This window comes from Triturus cristatus, chromosome 6 (assembly GCF_964204655.1).
Source record: "Triturus cristatus chromosome 6, aTriCri1.1, whole genome shotgun sequence".
NCBI lineage: Eukaryota > Metazoa > Chordata > Amphibia > Caudata > Salamandridae > Triturus > Triturus cristatus.
This window is the reverse complement of record NC_140589.1, coordinates 1,509,533,852-1,509,555,924: the sequence shown is the minus strand read 5'-3', so window position 1 is coordinate 1,509,555,924 and position 22,073 is coordinate 1,509,533,852.

Here is a 22,073-nt window from a genome sequence, read left to right as displayed (position 1 = left end):
ATTGTTACTTAGTCCTTCATCTCTTTCTGCTGAATTCTCGATGGTTATGAGTCTTTCAGTCTGAACCTCTTGGATAGTAGTGAGAGGAGGGCATCTGCTACAAGGTCAGAGTCCACGAGGCCTACTATTTAGTATCGGCCACATAGTGTGGTTTGATGAGGTCGATTGACACAAATCTTTTCTCCTCTTTTCCAGTAAGGGGCGGCAGAAGTACTGTTCTAGTTTCGTGGATTGATAGGACAGGTACTGGTTGTCTGTAAGAAGGTCCAAATTCCTTCTTGTCCACAATCTTCTCTCTGACTAGATCTCTAACTTTTGGGATCCAGACAGGCCTTGCTGGGACTGCTGGTTTTTCCCCAGTGGTGGTTGGCTTCAGGAACACGTTGCTTTGTTTTGATCTTAGTTCATTTAAATCCTGTAAAACAGTCAAACGATCTTTGATATCAAAGGGTTTATTTTCCACCACTGTGCCTTTACATTCGAGATCAGGAACCCACATTCTTGTCCCAAATAGGACCTCATATGGAGTGACCCCCCTACAGAACTACATGGCAGATTAGTTAATGAGCGTTGGACCCCATAAAGATGTTTGACCCACACATCACCAGAACCTAATACTCTAGTTGTTATAGACTGCTTTATGTCCTGGTTTTTCCTTTCCACTACAGAATTTCACTCATGATGAAACGGAGAGGAGTACCACAATGCTACGCCCAAACTGGCCATGGCTTCTTTGTAAGCCAGAGAGCTAAAAGCAGGGCCCTGGTCAGAATGTAGTGTGCCAATTGCGTATGTGCCGATAAAGAATCGCAAATCTTTTATAACAGTTAGAGCGTCAGCCAAGCGCTGAGGCCACATCCATAGGAACCTTGAGCACGAATCTACTGCGACCATTATATATTTTTAGTTACTGTCCCTTTGCAAGGAACCGCAGTGGTCCAGGTAAACACAAGCCAATGGTTTGTCTGAAATCAACAGGGGTGTCTGCGCAGGACGTTTCACTGTGGAGACTTTGATCTGTTGGCATATTTCACATTCCAAAACATAGTTTTTGGTCTGTTTCCTAATGCCAGGACACCAATATCTTTCTTTTTGTAAAGATACTATTGCAGAAACACCTGTATGGGCAGAGGCTATCCCTTCATGTGCTGCTAGGATCAGTCCTAATCTACGTTCCATGTGTGGAATTACCCTATCCCCCACTCCAGGGATTCGAGCAAAAGGAACGTTGTTCGCATCAATTACATATGAGTACTTGAGTGGAAATTTCTTTGGTAACACTGCACCACTGCCTTTGCTTGAAGCGTTGACAGCCAACAAAATCTCACTGTCTATTCTCGTTTTTGAACGAGTGATCGCAGCTATGATAGCCATCTAAACAGCACCCTTTGCGGCTTCATCAGCCAATAAATTCCCTGCAACGTGAACGCCTTCACGTTGATGACTCAGCGTTTGTATCACGTGAGCTTTTGGTAGTTCATTTCTCAACTGAACTACTTGTTCCCGAAGCATTTTAAGCTTTATTGTGCCACCTTTTGCATCTTTGAATCCGTTTTGAAGCCAATTCTGTAAATATTCATTATATGACTGGACACAGTAACAGGAATCGCACACTATAAGTGTGGGGAATTCGCGATCTGTATTCTCAAGTGTCAGTTTGAATGCTTGTAATTCAGCTCACTGAGCTGTACAATCTCCTAGAGATTTAGTTTTAGTGACCATTGGTCGGAGGTTACAATCGCGCATGCGACCTTTAACGACTGCGCACGCTGCACTGTAAGCTTGCTTGCTCCCTGTAGCAGGTTGTGCTGATCTGTCAGTATAAATTATAAATTCGTACTGATCGAGAGACAGAATTTCAGTGGGAAGAGGACATTCATGTTCATATTGCAGGAACGCTTGTGTTTTTGAATCAGGATCAAAAACATATTCAACATCTGTTGCAGCAAGAGAATTAACCCATTGTATCCATCTAGGATGTAAAGCTTTTGCATTTGGAATGCTCGCTTTTGTAACCGTCTCTAAGGCTGGTACTGGAGTCACAACAATAATGCGTTTCCCCTGAGCTAGAGCTCTTTCTTTTGCTACAGCGGTTTGAACTGCTGTCAGTGTATTTTCTGTTGAAGTGAAGCGCATTTCTTCTTGTGTATACAAATGTGATTTGTATGCTATTGGTACTTTTTCACCCTCATTAAATGTTACATAGGTGAATCCGCTTTGACCCAAAATTATTCGGATCACTAAATTGCGTTTATTTACGTGTGTTTGTAAGTGATTTGTTGCTAACATGTTAGCTTGGAGTGAACGCAGGAAGTCTGTGTGTTCCTGTGTCCAATGTTTTGTTGAAAAATCAGGTTTGATTAATTCGAAGAGAGGTTTAACCCTTTCTGCGTAATTTGGAATGTAAGTTCTTCCAAAATTTAGGAAAACCAAGATGGATTGCACATTTTTCAGCGTTTTTGGAGATTGGAGCATCGCACACTTTTCTAAAAAGTTGGCTGCCAGGCTCTTGCCGTCACTTGAAAGCTCATATCCTAGGAAAAGGACATTGAGATGAGCAATTCTGGATTTTTTTTAATTGAGTTTATAGCCCTCAGAGGCGAAGCCCAGTATAATGGTATTCACCCTGTTCAAGTGCCTATCTAGCTCATCGGCTGTCAGATAGATGTCATAGACATATGAAAATGCCTCGTTATCATAAATTTGTAGTAATTTTGTTGCCCTTGCTGAGAATAACCCCGGGCTGTTTTTGAACCCTTGTGGGAGTCTACAAAATTGACAGCGGGTCCCCATTATTGCGAAAGCTGTTAAGTACCTGCTTTCAGGTGCTATGTTTTGACAAAAAAAAGCCATTTGAAATGTCCAATGTGGTTTTATATTTTTTACACACAATGTTATTCATTAATGCTGTACTATGTGCATTTTGCACTGCAAATGTTTTGGAACAAGTGTTCAAGTGTCTGTAATCCAAAACTAGACAATATGTATTGTCTGGTTTAGATACAGGAAACAAAGGATTGTTCATTGAGGAGGTGCATTTTTCAATCACCCCTTGGTATTCAAGTTGATCTAAGATCTCCCTGACCTGTTTTTTCGATTCTTGCTTTATTGGGCACTGCCTTTGTGCAGTAGGTTGATTTTTCAGCTGTATTTTGTGGTGAGGTGAGTCCTCATCCCATCCTACATGATTTTTGTATAGTGCTGGGGCCTGGGCTACTCCCCATTTCCTTGCATGAGTGTATTGTAGGTGAATTGGAAAATGGTTGGAGAAGGCTGGCATAATGATGTCCTCGCCATGTTGGCACTCCCTGACACATTTTGGTGGCCAGTCCTGTTCTGCTAGAAGTATATCATAACCCCTTGAAAGTTTCTCACAGAAGAGTGCTTTCACTTTTCTTGGTATATCTCCCTCCATTTGGATTGTTATTTCTTGTAAGCTTTGTGGAGTATTAACCCTGGTGCCTACAGTCTCTACTGTGATGTACTCATTCAAGTCCACTATCTCCAGAAGTTACTTCAGGTTCTGGTGAGCTATTGTTACTTCTGCTGCACTGTCCAGCATTGTCTGAGACCATTCTCCGTTCTTGAGCTGTGTTCTCAGTATCCTTGGCATGTCTGATCTTCAGACCTGCTACCTTCTTTTTTGTGAATTGAGGTTTTGTTTTATTTTTCTGAACGTGTTGATCGTCTTTGGACTTCATGCGTTCTTCTTCGTGATCTGACCGTCCTCTTCTTTCTGATGTCTCTGACAATATCTGAAAGGTATGAGAGGAACGAGTATCAGTATCTTGATACCTGACAGGTTTTCTTAAATTATCCCTATTCCTGAGGTTATACCTCCTTTCAGAGGGCTCCTTTTGAGGAGACCTACCTCGGGATTGAGAACGTTTCTCTTTTGAATTGTGTTTATTAGTTTCCCACTTCTTTTTAGAAGATGTAGGATTTTAAATGTTAGAGTCCCTCTTAGGACCTTCAGACAGTTTTGGCTTCAAAGGTTTTCCACCCAAACAGTCTCTTCCTAATTCTGCATAAGATTTTTCTATTATTCTGGATAGTTCATGTTGGTGTTCTATTACATCAAATTCCCTTAAGCGTTGGCGGATCGCCACTGATGCTGCCTCCCCTTTAATATTAGATAATATTATTGTTGAGACCTAGTCGAAATTTTTCAGTAATTTCATACCTAAATTCAGAGCAGGCTCTGCCCCGTATTCATATTAAATTTGTTCAGGACATCTGGTATTACTGCAATTGACGGAACACCATGTGTTTTAGTGTAGGTGGCAGCAAAGACTGTGCCCCAAGTGGGGCAGTCTTCCAGTTGTGGTGTGATCCCCATTGGCAAACAGATTGTTAGGATTCTGTGTTTCTCATAAGGCCTAGTATTTTGAAATACTGCTTCGATTTGATTAATTTTTTGAGCTATCCAGAATAGAATTTGTTCACGTTTTGTGGGCATTTTACCCATGACTGCGTGTAAAGTCTGTGGAGTAATTTTTTGTGCATACCCTTGTTGAGGGATTTGATTTGGAATGGTTATTGGTGGTTGGACTGTGAAAGTCCGCATGACATATTGGACTAATTGGCTGTACATTTTTATGAACTCTTGTAGTTAAGTAAGTAATACTTCGTCTGACATTTCTTCGATGTCAGGATGAGGTGTGTAGCCTGCTAGAATTGGCCATGTTGCTCCTGGTCTACCTAAAGGACCGAGCCTGGTAATGTTTTTGTGATGTTTTAGGGCGCCTTTAAAACAAAGCTTATACTCCTGGTATGTGAGTGGAATTTCAATATCCTCGAAAGGAATATATTCCTCAGGTGGTTCATCTTCTTTAAAGAAGTGAAATACTTTTGTTACTGCATTTGATTCTGGGAATACAATCCATGAATAGAATACCTCTGTCTGAAAGGATTTGTGTGCCTCTATCATGAAAACTGCTCTACAACCTCTTGGTGTTAGGCCGTGTTTTATAAGTTTTAGAGTGATGCCTCTTCTTAAGTTTGGAGGGATGTTTATAACACCCTCATCGGTTTCATTTAAACCTGTAAAATTAAAAGCTGGGGTCAGCCACAGCTACACTGTTCTCAGTGTTAGTATTCCCGTTCAGGGACATTGTTTTTGAAAAATGTAGAGCAAGTTTCAAGGAAACAAAGATAAGGTGCACAATATTTTTGGAACACTGTATCCATCAACGTTGAACAAACCAACCAGCTAATATATAGGATTTTTGTTCTATTCAGATTGGTGGATACTTAACCCTACCCACTCCAGACATGTTATGGAGTATTTGAGTAAGGATCTCTGAGAAAAGCACTCAGTATCTATCGTTAAAATAGTGCCTTACCAAACGTTAGGTGCCATGTAGTGTAGTTCCTATTTCCCTAATAGGCTCTGCGCATTAGAATAATATACACTATAGATTTGGCATAGGACTGAGGTCAGTATGCCCCTATTAAGTATATTAAACTTAATTAATTTCTATCAGCTAACTCAGAGGCCACTAGAAACTCCTTGTAAACAAGAAGGGATTAGTTGCTGGCAACCGCATAAACATGACCACTTTGTTTCCCTTTAGAATCGGAACACTCTCATAATCGTGGAAATAAGAGATAACAGTTTCACTCAGCTAATCGTGCATGCTTAGGGGCATATTATCAACCACGGCATTAAAATCATCGCCGCTTTAGCGGCAGAAAACTGCCGCTAAAGCGGCAATAATGGGCTTGATAATATGCCGCAGAGAATTCCAATAGAAGCCCATGTTGACACTAGAACATGGGCTTCTATGGGGATTCTCAAGGGCATATTATCAAGCCCATTATCGCTGCTTCAGCTGCAGTTTTCTGCTGCTAAAGCGGCGATAATTTTAACGCCGTTTCTTGATAATATGTCCCTTAGTTTCTTCAGAGTTACACAGAAAGAATAGACAGGCGTTTCAATAAAAGGGATTTATTGAACAGTCTTGTTTCTCGTGTAAGAGATATGAGGATATGAGCTGTTACAATCACAATACAGTATGCAAGATATATTATGTACAGCGTAAGTAGTAGAAAGAAATAATACTGTTCTAGCATTATCTTTTAGCTATGACACATAAATTCATATACATAAATAACATAAGCTAAAAATGCGAGTACTCATGAGATGCTTCTCTAACTAGTTCTACCCCAGTGTACCTAACCTAAGTGTAGTACAAGGTAAGAAGTAGTTGCTGTATGCTATAGTCTGGAATGCTATAGTATGATATGCTATAGTATGTTATGCCAAGACTCCCTCTAGGTTCTAGTCAGCTCCATAGCTTGAGAATGAGAGAGGTGGGAATCTCTTTCCAAGTCTCGAACTCTAACACCCCGCGAGGGAGTCAGAACACTGGAAGCTGGATTCCCTGCGAGCAGGGATGACAGCGTCTCTTCTCAGTGCATCAGGCCGGGACAAGGGCTCCTCTAAAGTCGAGGTCTCCTCCTACTTGCTTGGGCAAGGGAAGGAATATTTATACCTGGTAGGTGCCTTGGAATGTTAGCATTGACGTAAAGTCGGGCAGAGGAAGACTTCAGGATTGGACCCTTAAGCAATAGCGGTTCATGCATAATAAATGAGTTCTTGGAGAAATCAATAATCCTGTGCTAGGGGAACTCCCAAGAGCTTAAGAGTCTGGTTTCTAAGAACTCGTTGTGACGGGGTGGACGGATGTAGGTGACCATGCCTGTATTTGGATAGCATGGCTAATGCCTAAATAAGTACTGGGATTTTATGCCTATACAAGGGCAATGCTAATTGTGCCTATATAAGGACATGTATCAGGAAAACCTATATACGGACACCTAAAAGGGAATACAAAAGGAGGACAGAGGATTTTTTTTTTGGGTGCAGGGCTGGGACTGTTAGGGGGAACCCTGGTCTGCTAACTTTTTCTAAGTTAGGGAGGGGTGACAGGCGCTCTGCTGAGTGGGGGAGGCGGGCAATAATGGGTCAGGCAGGAATGCAGGGAGGGGGGATTGTTCAAGGGGGATGGGTCAGAATGGGTTCTAGTTATCTCATTGGGTTTATACTTTATACTTTTCACAATACACCAAGATACAACATCACCACTACACATACCATGCACTTTAGAACCACTCATCAAGAGGACCACACTCTCCAATATGAAAAGCACTCCTCATCCCAGGAAACCAAGAAATGTGCTCCGTAGTCGCTATGACTAATCAGAATATCCCTGAGATCCATCAAGTGACATGGAATGTGAATGGCCTGGGGGACAACATTAAACATGGCATTGTACTCCAGTTCCTAAAGCAAATCTCTCCTGATGTGGTCCACCTGTAGGTAACCCATCTCCTGGGAAATACATGTAACAACCTAGACCGATGGGGTTATAAAATGATCGTCCACATGTGGTTCATCTGGGGTTCAGAGGCGTGGATATACTGCTCAACAAGCAATTCCAACTGATAGTAGAGAAAATATGGAGGACAAGGTGGGTAGATACACAGCACTCCCAGGGAGATGGGAAGGGGAAACCAGAACTCCATAATGTGATACTTCCAGATTTAGGGACTGTTAGAAATGGGGGTCTCTGGTTGGCCACTGTCCAAGCAGGGACCCTTCTTCCTAAGTCAAGTGAAGGGCTGCACCCCTTTGACAACCCCTGCTCCACCCTGTGGTAACGTAGCACAAGCAGTTAGGCTAATCTCAGAGGCAGCGTGTTAAGCGTTTATGACCATACACAGCAATACAGTGAGGAACACTACAAAGGGACACAACACACGTAGGTATAAAAAAAATAGTTATCTTTATATATACGCTTATCACAAGAACAAATAACGAGAAAGCCACAATACTGTGCAAAAATAATTATCTCTGGATGCTGCAAAAATAGTTAAAATGGGGAATAAAAAGTTCAGTTCAGGGCAATGGTCTCTGCGACCCTTTTACTCACACTTTCGGGATGTTGTTGTCAATAATCCACAGAAATGCCGCTACGGCGGGATAGCGATGTTTTTCCTCATGCTCCTGGTCGCGGCCACTCGCTAACAGGTCTTAGTGACAATTTTTAGGCCCGCAAACGTGCGGGGCGATGATCAGACCAGCGATCCCTCAGCGGCATCAACGCGATGAATTTCTTGATGCTTCATGGCTACGGCGGCTCGCTAACAGGCCTTAGCGACAATTTCGAGGCCTGCAAGCGTGTGGGGCGATGATCAGGCCAGCTAGCCCTCGGTGGCAGCAGTGCGATGATTTTCTTGACGCTCCTCAGCTGCGGCGGCTTGCTAACAGGCCTTAGCGACAAAATGAAGTCTACTGGTCCTGAGACTTCAGTCAGGAGGCTAGTTCTCTCTCTAGCCCTTGGGTGATTGCAGGTTCAAGATTAAAAAGTTCTCTTACAGCTCCTTTTCCCTCTTATTTCCAGTCCAATGGAAACTACTGCAGGCCAATCCAGGGAACCGCACACAACACCAGGACAGTCCTCTCCTGCAGCTTCCTTCAGTTCCACGGACAGAGGTTGGTCTTGAGATCCAGGGGTAATACAATTTTCAGGGGTTTCAGCACAGATATTTATACCCCAAAAGTCTTTGTTCTCAGAAGCTACAAGTCACTGAACCCAGCCAGAACCAGTTCTGCCCAGCCCTGGAGCACTTTGTTTACCAGGCTGCATCCTTCCTTTCAGAAAGAGGGGGTCTGCCATCAGACGCACAGTGGGAGGTGGAGCCAGCATTCACCTTGCCAGGCACAGCCCTATTCAGGTCCAAGAGCTACACCTCCCCATACTCCAATGCAGATCTCTCTATTCAACCCAGGTCTGTTTCAGCCTGCCCTGTCCCTCCAAAACCAGACAGCCAATACACATAACAGCAGAGCACAGTGGAAGTCTTAGGCAAGAAAATACCCACTTTCTAAAAGTGGTATTTTCAAACAGGGAATATAAAAATAAACTTCGCTAAAATATGTATTTTAATATTCTGAGCTCAGGCATACTAAATCCGTTTTTCTACCATGTTCTATGGGTCAGTTAGGACTATAGAATGTAATAGCCAAACCTCCCATTCTGGCCTATGGAGAACAGGTAGCCTTACAGTAGTGAAAAACTAAATTGGGTGTAATTCACTACCAGGACATGCTACACACATCAGAGCATTTCCTACCTTACACATACAATGCACCCTACCATAGGGGTGGCTTACATGATGCCAAGGGAAGGTTCAGGGGCTGGGAAGTGGGTGCACTTCACAGCCAAGATGGCAGTTCTAGACTGCACACAGACACTGCAGTGGCAGGTCTGAGACACACTTTACAAGCTGCTTCTGTGGGTGGTGCAAACCAGCGTTGCAGGCTCACCAGCAGCATTTGGTTTACCAGCCCTGGGCACAAACAGGCCACATTACTAGGGACTAACAGGTAGACCAAATGAGCCAATCAGGGATACATCAATTCATATGTCATCTTTACACAGGGAGCATCCGCGCTGCGGCACTGAATGGCAGTGGCACAGTGCCCAGAGCATCTATCACCAGAAAAACAGAGGAGGCAGAGCGAAAAAATGGAAGGGAGACTCACGCCAATGGTGCCAGGTCTAACACCTGTCCCCCCCCAGCTGAAATGTGGGGAGAACTACCCGGGCGGTGTTCCACCGTAAAGTCCATCCCCTGTAGGAAAATGGACCACCTCAACAACTTGGGATTCTCACCCCTCATTTACATCAACCATCTGAGGGGCCTGTGGTCTGTCTGAACCCGGAAGTGAGTCCCAAACAGGTATGGTCTAAGCCTCTTCAACGCCCAAACCACAGCAAATGCTTCCCGCTCAATTGCACTCCACCTCTGTTACCGTGGCCGTAACCTCCTACTGATGAAGGCTACAGGTTGGTATAGTCCCTCCTCATTGATCTGTGACAGAACAGCCCCCACCCCATGCTCTGAAGCATCTGTATGGACAATAAATTCTTTAGCAAAGTTGGGTGCCTGGAGTATGGGCGCTGTACACATGGCAGTCTTGAGGGCATCAGAAGCTTTTTGGCAGGTGTCAGTGCAGTTCACAATCTTTGTCTGCTTCTTGGAAGTCAGCTCAGTCAAGGGTGCAACAATGTTGCCATGCCCCTTGACAAACCTCCTGTATTACCCTGTGAGTCCTATGAAGGCACTCACCTGCGTCTGGGTCCTTGGGGGCTCCCAAGCCAGGATTGTCTCAATTTTGGGTTGCAGGGGTGCCACCTGGCCACTCCCCACTTGGTGTCCTAGGTACACCACAGAACCCTGCCCAATCTGGCACTTACTGGCCTTGATTGTGAGGCGCAGCGCCATCAACACTTCCCAGAGGTGGCGCAAGTGATCCTCCCAGGAGGAACTGAACACTGCAATGTCGTCCAGGTAGGCGGCACTGAAATCCTCCAGCCCAGCCAACACCTGTTTGACCAACCTCTGAAGGTGGCAGGGGCATTCTTCATCCCAAAGGGCATCACCCGGAACTGGTAGTGCCCATCTGGGGTGGAGAATGCTGACCTCTCCTTTGCCCCTGCAGTCAAGGCGATCTGCCAGTACCCAGACGTTAGATCAAACGTGCTGAGGTACCGGGCAGTCCATAGCCGATCAATGAGCTCATCTGCTCTGGGGATGGGGTGTGCGTCGGTCCTGGTGACCGAATTGAGACCTCGGTAGTCCACACAGTACCTTAGTACAGGGGCCTCACAAGGTGCGGCAGCCTTTGGTACCAAGACCACTGGGCCGGACCAAGGGCTGCTAGAGGACTCAATCACCCTTAGGGCAAACATTTTGGAGACATTCTCCTTAATGTAGGCCCTGACCCTGCCAGACACCCGGTAAGCCTTATGCTTGATTGGGGGGCTGTCCCGGGTGTCTACCTCATGGATGCACCAGTCAATGACACCAGGCACTAGGGAAAACAAATCTGAGAATTGTCCCAACAGCTGGTGACAATCTCTCTGCTGCTCAGGGGTCAGCGTGGTGGAGAGGACCACACCCTCAACTGATCCATCCTTCTCTTCTGCGCACAGGAGGTCAGGAAGAGGCTCACTCTCCTTGTCCATTCCAGCATCTGTGGCAAGCAACATGCCCACTTCAGACCTCGCAAAGTGGGGCTTCAGGCGGTTCACATGCAGGACCCGCAGGGGGTTCCTGGGCGACTGAAAGTCCACCAAGTAGGTAACTTGACTTTTGCGCTCCACCACCTCAAATGGACTGGTCCACTTATCTTGGAGCGCACAGGGTTCCACTGGGGCCAGTACCCAAACCTTCTGACCAGGTTGAAACTCGACCAGAGTGGCATTCTGGTTGTGCCAACATTTTATCTCCTCCTGGCTGGCTTCCAGATTTGAATCAGCAATCTTTCTGAAATGCCGAGTCTGGTTCCTGAAGGCCAAGATGTAGCTAAATACGTATTGGGGAGGTTTCCTGGGAGATTGCTCCCAGCCTTCCCTGACCAGACTCAGAGGCCCTCTGACTGGGTGACCGTAGAGTAGTTCAAAGGGGCTGAACCCTAAGGACTTCTGGGGTACCTCACGGTAGGCAAACAACAGGCATGGCAAGAGGACGTCCCACTTACACCTCAGGGGCTCCTCTAGGCCCATAATCATACCTTTCAGGGTTTGGTTGAACCTTTCAACCAGGCCATTTCCTTGGGGGTGGTAAGGAGTGGTGAACTTATAAGTTACCCCACACTCCTCCCACAGAGACTTCATGTACTGGGAGTGTTGTAAATTAAGGCAGAATGTGATTAAGCATTCACTGAAAACATTAGTGTTTCCCTTTTATCGTGTTTTCCTCATTATGTTGGCCGAAGTCCGGACTCCATTTTGTATTGACATGCTGCCACGTGCTCACCACGAGGAGAGTCCGACCTCTGTGTTAGTTGCTCTTGTAATCTGCCTAGCAACAGTTATAAATAGCTCTCTCTTGTCCATCTGGCGCATGCCCAGACTTGACCACATCTGTTATAATTAGCTTTGCTTGACCATGTGTTTTCGCGGGCCCAAGGAGTATGTTAGCTCCGCCCATGTATTGATTTGGTATCGAGAATGACCCTAAATGGTAATGTTCTTCGACTTCATGTGGTATCCACCCACTCATGAGCCCCTCTGTTGTGTATAAAAGGGGACAATGTACGCAAGTTCTGTGTGCTACTCCTTGCAATACTGAAGAGTGTTGTGTGGATTGTAGGACCACCCTTAAGGGTTAATAAACGTTGTTTTTGTACTTTGCAGTTTCCGTGCCAACTTCCTTATAGATTTCGTTACAGAAGAGCGAACCCTTGTCTCTTGCGGGCCTAGCTGGGGCTTGTATTCATCAATTGGCGCCCGTCACGTGGGGCTCATCGGCGACTCGGATGCTCGAAGGACTGGTCGCGACGAAGGTGAGGAGTTTGGCCGGGGACGTGATCACTGCCAGCGGCGTCTTAGCCCTGGCATCCCGAGGTTTTTCTTCCTTCCCTTCCGAGCTGACCATCTGGGTGGCGCCGGTCATCGACTGAGACCTCTTCTGTCGGTCCTGCCGTGAGAGCCGTTTGGGCGATTGCGGAGCTTGGCAGTTGGAACCTGGACTCTTGATTGGTAATAACCGTTGTACGGTACTTGCTCCGAGTTTTGAAGCCTGGTCTGGCTATTTGAGTTTGATTGATGGTGACTAGTCATATTTTGAATTTGTCTTTGTGAAAATATATGCGTTGCAACACATATAGGCAGGTAATGTGGAGAAATTTCTCCGGAGCTGTGTAAACTTGGAACGGCGCAACGATTAAGTGCCATTTTTCTTGATAATACTGCATATTTTGCATTATTCCTAGCATGCCTGCTTTTAGCGCACTCCGTAAGTGGTGCTGCTGTTTGGATAACCGGTTGAACCTCGAGGAATCTGCTCCAGCTCCCCCAGAGGGGACTCCTAATAGGGATATGTACGTGAAGCATGGTCTTTCTTCCATAATGTACAGCACGTTATGGAGGAAATATACTAGGAAGGATCCTGAGTTGCGATGGCCTTTGTATGGATCGTTTGATATACGTAAGATTGAGTATGTGGAACAGTGTATGTGTAAGCGACGTGCTCGTCAGGATATGTTTGAGTGTGTGCGATTATGGGTGAAGGAAGTGCGTGAGCGAGAGAAACGTGAGAAAGCGCTGTTTGATAAGGAGCAACGAAAGAATGATCATATGCGAGCGCAGGAAGCGAAGCATCGGGAGGACAAAGAGCAAACGGACAGACAAGAGAAAGAGCGTAGGCTACAAGTTTCGGGTCAATATGTTGTTCGTCAGCCGCTTTATCCTGTCCTTAATAATCCTGATGACGATTTTTATTTACTAGATCGCTCTCCGCCCCCTTATGTTGGCGCATCTGCTCCACGGCCGCAAGATTCTGGCCCGGCTCCGGGTAAGGTCGACACACGGTCCATGTTATCGGCCGAGCATATGGCTGAGCTCCGGAAACTTTCCCTTCGTGCACTTAAGGGCAAGATGTCTATGGATGAGTTGTTCCATGCTTGGGGGTCGTGGCAAGATAGAGAGAGGGTGTATTTTCTGTCTCATTTTTCAGAAGAAGTAATCGCAGCTTTCCGAAAATATTCTAGTGTCTTTGAGCCCGACGACGTGTCTTTGGATGCCGGAGCATTACGTAATGGTGTTTTTTCTCCCCCTAAGGCTTCTGAGGCGGCTCGGCGGCTGTTCGCTTTGCGGGACGAGGTACTGGCCCTTCGAGAGAAAGCACGCCAACGAGCGGAGGAGGAGAAGCGGTCGGATTCAGTTGCGGCAGGGGGCCACCCATCCACCTCCCAGTCAGATAAGGATAATGTAGTGCATGCTAAACCGATGCGAGAGGCGGCACCTTTGTATGTCCCTCCGAAAGGAGCAGGGACTAGCTCGGACATTAACTCCGCCGATGCTAGGGGATATTTTGTGTATAATTGGGTTTATACTCCTTGGCATAGGGCCGATGTTATGGCGTTAAAGAATGCATTGCCTGACCCCCGCAAGAATCCAGCGGCCTTCTATGAAGAAGTTGAGGGGGCCTTGAATTCTTGCATTATGACCTTAGCGGATATAGATCTGTTCTTTGGCCTTATTCTACCACCGGACACGTGGCGGTCTGTCCGAAAGGTGGATGATGCAGTTGCTTTTAAGGCCCGGTGGTCTGAGCTTGAGGATGAGGATAGGGAACGGAAGCCCGCACAGAAACCACCCCAGAATATTCTAGATCTCCCTGCTGCTATTGTGGCTAAATTGAAAACAATAATCCCCCCTAAAAAGATTGACTGGAATATGTTAGCGGCATGTAAGCAGAAAGTTGATGAGTCAGTTGCAGATTTCTTCACGCGCTTCGAAGAAACGTTCCATGACTTTAGTGGCCAGTCGCTTACCGACGACACAGGCCGCCACCTTTTCGCGGACAAATATGTGGCCAATCTGCTGCCGGCAGTTGCGGCCCGGTTAAAAGCGAGTGAGAGTTCTTGGTCCTCCGCGACACCGACGGCCCTTCTGACCATCGCTCAGTATTATGAGCGTCAGGAGCACGAGGCGAAGGGCCAGGAGGAGAAGAAATCGAAAGATCTCAAAACCAAAGTGATGTTAGCACAAGTATATGGCCCGCCCCGCCGGGGTAATAATAATAGGGGAAGGGGCGGATCTTATGGTCCCCCTTCGGGCCGATCTGATTTGAATAAGAACCAATGTGCGTACTGTAAGCAGTTGGGCCATTGGGCCAGGGAGTGCCCAGCATTGCGTGCTTCGCGGCAGGGGCACACTCCGGGTGGCCAGAGAGGTAGAGGGGGCTTCTCGAACTTTAGAGGGAATTCTAACGATAATGTCCGTTTCGACACTGCTGGGCAGCACCGAGATAGCTCAAACGTTTTCGATCGCCAGCATCAGTATCATGTATCGGACATCGATCACTCGGGATATCATGATTCTCAGCATGCATAGGAATGCGTAGGATGGGGGTCCGAATCAGTTGAGGTGCCGGTCGATCAGACGGGTCCTTATGTATCGGCTGAGGTTTTAGGTTCTACTGATCAGTTCCTAGTGGATACAGGAGCGACACGTAGTGCATTGTCTAGGTACTTGGTTCCGGGGGCTCCCCCATCCGGCTCAATAGTTACATCGGTAGGGTTTGACGGTACACTCTCCCGAAGCCCTCTTTCACAGCCCCTTGCGTTTAAAGTTGATTGTTTTTCTGCGCCTTGTCCGTTTCTGCTTGCTCCGTACACACCGGATAACATTATGGGCCTTGATATGTTAAAGTACTTTAGGGCTACAATTCGTTGTTCCCCTGAGGGTGTGAGGGTGATTTTAAATGACAACTACCCCCGATCTGGGCGGATGTGTACGATCTCAGAGGATGCGTTGTTGGCTACCCTCCCCCAAGCTTTATGGGCGACTTCGGACACAGATGTCGGACAAATGGTGATTCCTCCGGTCCACATTAGTGTCCAGGAGGGGGCGGTGCTACCACGCCTCCCACAGTATCGTATTTCCCAGGAGGGCGAGGAAGCTCTCATACAGATTGTGCAGGATTTGATCGCAGTAGGAGTAGTGGAAGAAGTTCCCTATAATATCTGTAACAGTCCGATTCTCCCTATTCTGAAAAAGGACACGGATGCAAAGGTCTATCGGTTCATCATTGATTTGAGGGAGGTAAACAAGATCGTGATACCTCAGTACCCGGTGGTTTCCGATATCACGACGTTGCTTACCTTGGTCCCGCCTACGGCGACCGTGTTCTCAGTGATTGATTTGAAAAATGCCTTCTTTTCTATTCCCATTCACCCTGATAGCCGATTTCTTTTTGGGTTCACACTAAACAACAGATCTTATCGTTTTTGTAGAATTCCCCAGGGCTACACAGAAAGCCCTAGTATCTATAGTCAGGCTTTGAAGCGACAGTTGGATTCCTTTGTTTTACTCGAGGGGGTCGCCCTCATTCAATATGTCGATGACATCTTGTTGGCGGCTGACACCCTGGAGTTGTGTGAGAAAAGCACGTTATCCTTACTTTCCTTTTTAGCATCCCACAATCATAAGGTATCTCGGAAGAAATTGCAATTCTGTAGACCAAAGGTGACTTATTTGGGTCACCTTTTGTCTAAGGAGGGGCGTGCACTCACACCAGATCGTATCCAAGTAATTTTGGACACACCAAGGCCATCCACGCAGAAGGATGTGCGTGCATTTTTGGGTCTTGTTTCTTTTTGTAGACAGTGGATATTGGGGTTTTCATACACGGCTAAGCCATTACTAGCCCTCTTGACAAAAGATACGCCTATCCCAATCCCTTGGTCAGATGAGTGTGATGCTGCTTTTCAGCAATTGCGACAGGCCCTTTGTTCAGCACCAGTGTTAGGGACCCCTGATTATGCAAAACCCTTTTCGTTGTATGTGCATGAGAAAGATGGATGTGCATTATCAGTTTTAGTACAGATGCATGGTGATAAGCAGCGCCCTTGTGCATACTTTTCGGCTGTACTTGATCCTGTCGCCCGAGCATTGCCGGGGTGTTTTCGCTCGGTTGCGGCGACAGCTGTGTCAATACGGCAGAGTGAAGGAATTGTATTGTCCCATAAACTGTTGGTGTTAGTTCCCCACGCTGTTGATGCCCTGCTTAATCAAACAAAGACGCAGCATTTGACCAGTGCCCGTTTAACGGGATATGAGTTGACGCTTTTAGCTCCTCACATTACGTTAAAAAGGTGCGTGACATTAAACCCGGCCACATTGTTGCCATACCCCGAGACACAGCCTGAGGCACAGAAAGCGCATGATTGTATTCTTGTGACTGAGGAACAAACAAAGGGTCGTATTGATCTCCAGGATACGCCCTTTTCAGATGTAGATGGAGAGTTGTGGGTAGATGGATCATGCCTGAAGCTACCAGATGGTACGACTTCAGCAGCATATGCAATTACCACGTTACAGACGATAGTGGAGACAGCACGCATACCACAGAAATCAGCCCAAGCAGCGGAACTGATAGCGTTAACACGAGCGTGTGAGCTTAGTACAGGATTGTGTGTGAATGTTTACACAGACAGCCGCTATGCCTTCGGAGTAGCGCACGATTTCGGCCTACTCTGGAAGGAGAGAGGGTTTCTAACGTCACATGGGGTACAGATAATGCATGGGGAGTTAGTTCACAACCTTTTAACTGCATTGACATACCCAAAGAAAATCGCCATTGTTAAGTGTAGCGCCCATAGGAAAGTGGTTGATAAGGTTGGAGAAGGGAATGCGTTAGCAGATCGAGTAGCACGGGAGACTGCGATGCAGCCCGGTACTACTGCCATGTATGTAGTGAAGTCACAGGTGGAGAGATGGCATGATGCGAAGGAGGAAGTGCGAGAAATACAAAAGACCGCTTCTGACAAAGAGCGGGAACAATGGGCTAGCGAAGGAGAACTGGATGACGAGGGTTGCTGGAGAAATAAGCAGATGGATAGATGGAAATTACCCACGGCTTTTGTACAACCTATGGTCCAGATGGCACATGGGCTAGCACATGTTGGAGCTTCCGCAATTGTGAAATTGCTTACCCAAGTCTGGGAGCATCCAGAGATTGCTAGCACGGCAAAGAGGGTGGTGCAGACCTGTATGATCTGTCTGAAGTATAACCCAGGGAAAGGCACGCGAACTCCAGCAGGAGGATTTGCGACACCCACTGCACCCTTTGAGGTTCTGCAGATGGATTACATCCAGCTTGAGCGCTGTAACAATTTGAAGTATGTTCTAGTAGTGGTTTGCGCCTTTAGTAAATGGGTCGAGGCGTACCCTGCGAAAGACAATACTGCAATGACTACAGCGAAGCTATTGCTGAAAGAGTTTTTCCCCCGATACGGCGTCTGTAGACTTCTGTGGAGTGATAATGGCCCTCACTTTGTAGCAGATGTTATAAAGTATGTCTTGAAGGGCCTAGGCATCACCCAGAAGTTCCACGCCGTGTTCCACCCTCAGTCTGCAGGACTAGTCGAGAAATATAATGGTACACTGAAGCTTAAGATCGCCAAAATTCAAGCTTCAACGTCTTTGACTTGGCCAGACGCTTTGCCACTGGCGTTATTGTCAATTAGGTCGGTGCCACACTCCCGAACCGGCCTTACACCCTATGAGATTGTATTTGGACGCCCAATGAATATTTGGGGTCCACCAAGGCCTAAGGCTGTGTATGATGTACCTTGTGTGATGATGGGTGACTATCTGGCACAGTTAACGGATAACTTGGTTTCTATTCATCAACAGGTCCGAGAGGCGCTCCCTGATCGGTCTACCGGTGAAGGACATGGTCTCCGGCCTGGGGATCATGTCATGCTGAAGGTCTTCGACAGAACGAACAGTTTGGAGCCGAGATGGGTCGGACCTGAGCAAGTCCTTCTTGCAACGAGGACGGCTGTGCGAGTCTCGAACAGGAAGAATTGGATCCATTCCTTGCACTGTCGAAAGGTACCGCCCGGATTGGTGGAGTCTGCCGTGCTGACCGATCAACGAGACATCCTAGCAGCAGAGACAGGCCGTGCTGCAGAGCCAAACGACACTGAGGAGCTCTTTTCGGACCACACGACTTCTGGAGGAAGGCGATATCATCTGCGACCAAGGAAGTGAGGTTTCCAGTACCGGGACATACTGTCAGAACGGCCCTTGGGTTAGTGAAACGGAGAGCCGATGAGGCAAGGGGGGGGGGATCAGCCCTGCATTAGTGTAGTGACACCCGTCTTGGCCCGCTGGTGAAGAAATCAACCGCTGCCCAAGGGGAAGAGTTCTGACAGACTTTTCAGTTTCAGGAAGATACCAGGGTATTGTTTCCTTTGACATGGAGAAGAAGAAAATTCTTTGTGCACTGGGGTTCATGCTAACAGTAGCCATCATTGGTATAACCACATGGTTTGTGGAGGAGGCAACTCCTGCTCGAAAGACACTTGTGTTGACGACTCCAGTGCCTGCGGAGCACTACTTTTATACATTGCCATATCAAGAGTTGAAGCATCGACAGTCCTACTTGAATAACACTTTCATTCAGATGCTGCATCATACCCACGTTGCTACGAACGCTACGAACTGTTGGATATGTGGGATGATGCCAGCCCATCAGAAGAAAGGAGGTACGCCATTCATACCACTTCCTTTCTCTCATAATGGCTCTTGTAGAGCATGGTACACTTTGTTGTTTGCTACTCGGAAACCGACAGTGGGACGATTGCTTTTCAGACTTAATAAAGAATGCCATCAGGACAAGAATGGATATCCACAAGCGAATGGGACAATTTGGGAATGGGAAGAATACCGACCGGACAATGAATCCATTCCCTATATCTTCACGAACACCAGAGACACTGCGGGAAGAGATAAATTTGTAATACAAGTAGCACAAGCTCAAGCGGACCTGTGTGTCCAGAGTGTGGGTTTTATCCCTGTTGGTGTCAGTGATTGTATAACCGTATTAAACATCGATGGGCTGAACAACAGCACCTTCCTAGCATCCCATAATACCTATTTCGTATGTGGAAATAAAGGTTATTACCGTTTGCCGGCTGGGTGGTCTGGGGTATGCTATGTATCATTCCTATTACCTCCTGTATTTCTAGCACCCGCGTCATATCATAAGGATTTGAAGTTGTTGAATAATGTGACTGTAAATAGATATAAACGTACTTTATCGATTGATGATGTGGATCAAACTGATACTAGCTTGCAACAGTATATTGATTTCAACTTAGGACTGTTTTTCTTTGTTGGAGCTGCTTTGAATAGTAGGAAGATCCGGAGATTAACGAGAGTGGTAGAAGCTGTGACTAATCAGACTGCTGCTGCTCTTGGGAATCTTACGGAAGAATTACAGATAACCAGGATTGTTGCATTGCAGAATCGTATGGTATTGGATGTGATGCTAGCTGATCGAGGAGGAGCCTGTAAAATTATTGGAAGCAGCTGCTGTGTGGTTATCCCTGATCATACGCCATCCGTTTATAACGCCATTAATAAGCTGCATAAAATAGCAGCTGAAATCCACACGGAAAACGGCACTTGGTCCTTTTCTGGATGGTTATGGGCGTTGGTTACTGCCTGGGGATGGAAGGTCTTAACTGGTCTCTGCATTATTATAGCAATTCTGTTCTTTCTCTGTATGTGTATTCAATGTGGACCATTGTGCTGTTCCGTATGCATTTCATTTTGCATTCCAGATAAGAAAGCTATTGCCGATGTTGCCCGCCAGAAGGGTCTAGCTAAAGAGGTTAAAGGAATGATGATAATTGACATATACGATGATTATTCTTGGAAACCGGATGTCTTCAGTAAATGCTGAAAGGGTCGTCTGTTGTAAATTAAGGCAGAATGTGATTAAGCATTCACTGAAAACATTAGTGTTTCCCTTTTATCGTGTTTTCCTCATTATGTTGGCCGAAGTCCGGACTCCATTTTGTATTGACATGCTGCCACGTGCTCACCACGAGGAGAGTCCGACCTCTGTGTTAGTTGCTCTTGTAATCTGCCTAGCAACAGTTATAAATAGCTCTCTCTTGTCCATCTGGCGCATGCCCAGACTTGACCACATCTGTTATAATTAGCTTTGCTTGACCATGTGTTTTCGCGGGCCCAAGGAGTATGTTAGCTCCGCCCATGTATTGATTTGGTATCGAGAATGACCCTAAATGGTAATGTTCTTCGACTTCATGTGGTATCCACCCACTCATGAGCCCCTCTGTTGTGTATAAAAGGGGACAATGTACGCAAGTTCTATGTGCTACTCCTTGCAATACTGAAGAGTGTTGTGTGGATTGTAGGACCACCCTTAAGGGTTAATAAACGTTGTTTTTGTACTTTGCAGTTTCCGTGCCAACTTCCTTATAGATTTCGTTACAGAAGAGCGAACCCTTGTCTCTTGCGGGCCTAGCTGGGGCTTGTATTCATCAGGAGATGAAGTTGGTTCCCCTGTCAGACACCACTTCTCAGGGGAACCCCACACGGGAGAAGATCCCCATCAGTGCCTGTCCCACCACGGGGGCCGTCACAGTCCTGAGCAGGATGGCTTCAGGGTACCAGGTGGCATGGTCCACCAAGACCAGGATGTACCTGTTGCCCATGGCTGTCTTGGGGTCCAGAGGCCCCACAATGTCAATTCCCACTCGCTCAAATTGGGTACTGACAACTGGGAAGGGCTGGAGTGGGGCCTTGATCTTCCCCCCACTCTTCCCACTTGCCTGGCAAGTCTTACAGGTCCTGCAATAAGTATCTGTACTTTTGCGCATCTGGGGCCAATAGAAGTGGGTGACCAGCCTCTCAAAGGTCTTGGTCTGCCCCAGATGTCCTGCCAATGGAATGTCATGAGCCAACCCCAGTAGGAAGGCTCTGAAACACTCAGGTACCACAAGCACATGGGCCGACTCCGGCTCAGCAGCCTTAGACTCACTATACAGGAGACTGTTCTCCCAATAGATCAGATGCAAACCAGACATATCACCTGCTGCCTGGGCTGCAGCCTGACGCTGCATACCCTCAAGAGAAGGGCAAACTTTCTGCTGCTCACAAAAGTCCTCCCTAGTGGGCCCCCCTCCTGCTGCCAATGGGTCAGCTCAGGCAGGTCCCCCAAGTCGTTGCTTTGCTCCCCAATAGGCTCCGGGGCATCCCCTTGAAGGGCTGCTCCTTCCTGGGCCATGGGAACTAAGTGGGCTGGTTTCCCTCGCCCCCTGCTCCTTCTCTCTAAGGAAGGGATCTGGGCCATACTTTCAGGCTCCAGACTTTTCTCAACACCCTCTTTGGCTGCCATTGACTGAGTGGTGGCACACGCCCATTCAGGTAGACCCAGCATTTCCAAGTGAGAACTCCTCTCCACCATAGCCTACGGGGAGTTCTCCAAATCATTGCCCAACAGACAGTCTACAGGCATGGCGGGCCTCACAGCTACCTGAAAAGTTCCTGAGACCCCCCCCCCCCACTCGAAGGGAACCTGAGCCACCTCACATTGGCTCTCTGAGTTGTCGGCTGACACTACTGGGCAGAATGCTGTTGTGTCCAAATAATTATTCCAAGGGCCACACTTACCATTGGCCCCCAATATTATGCAAGAAGGAGCAGTTGGCAACGTGGAAGGTTCAAACG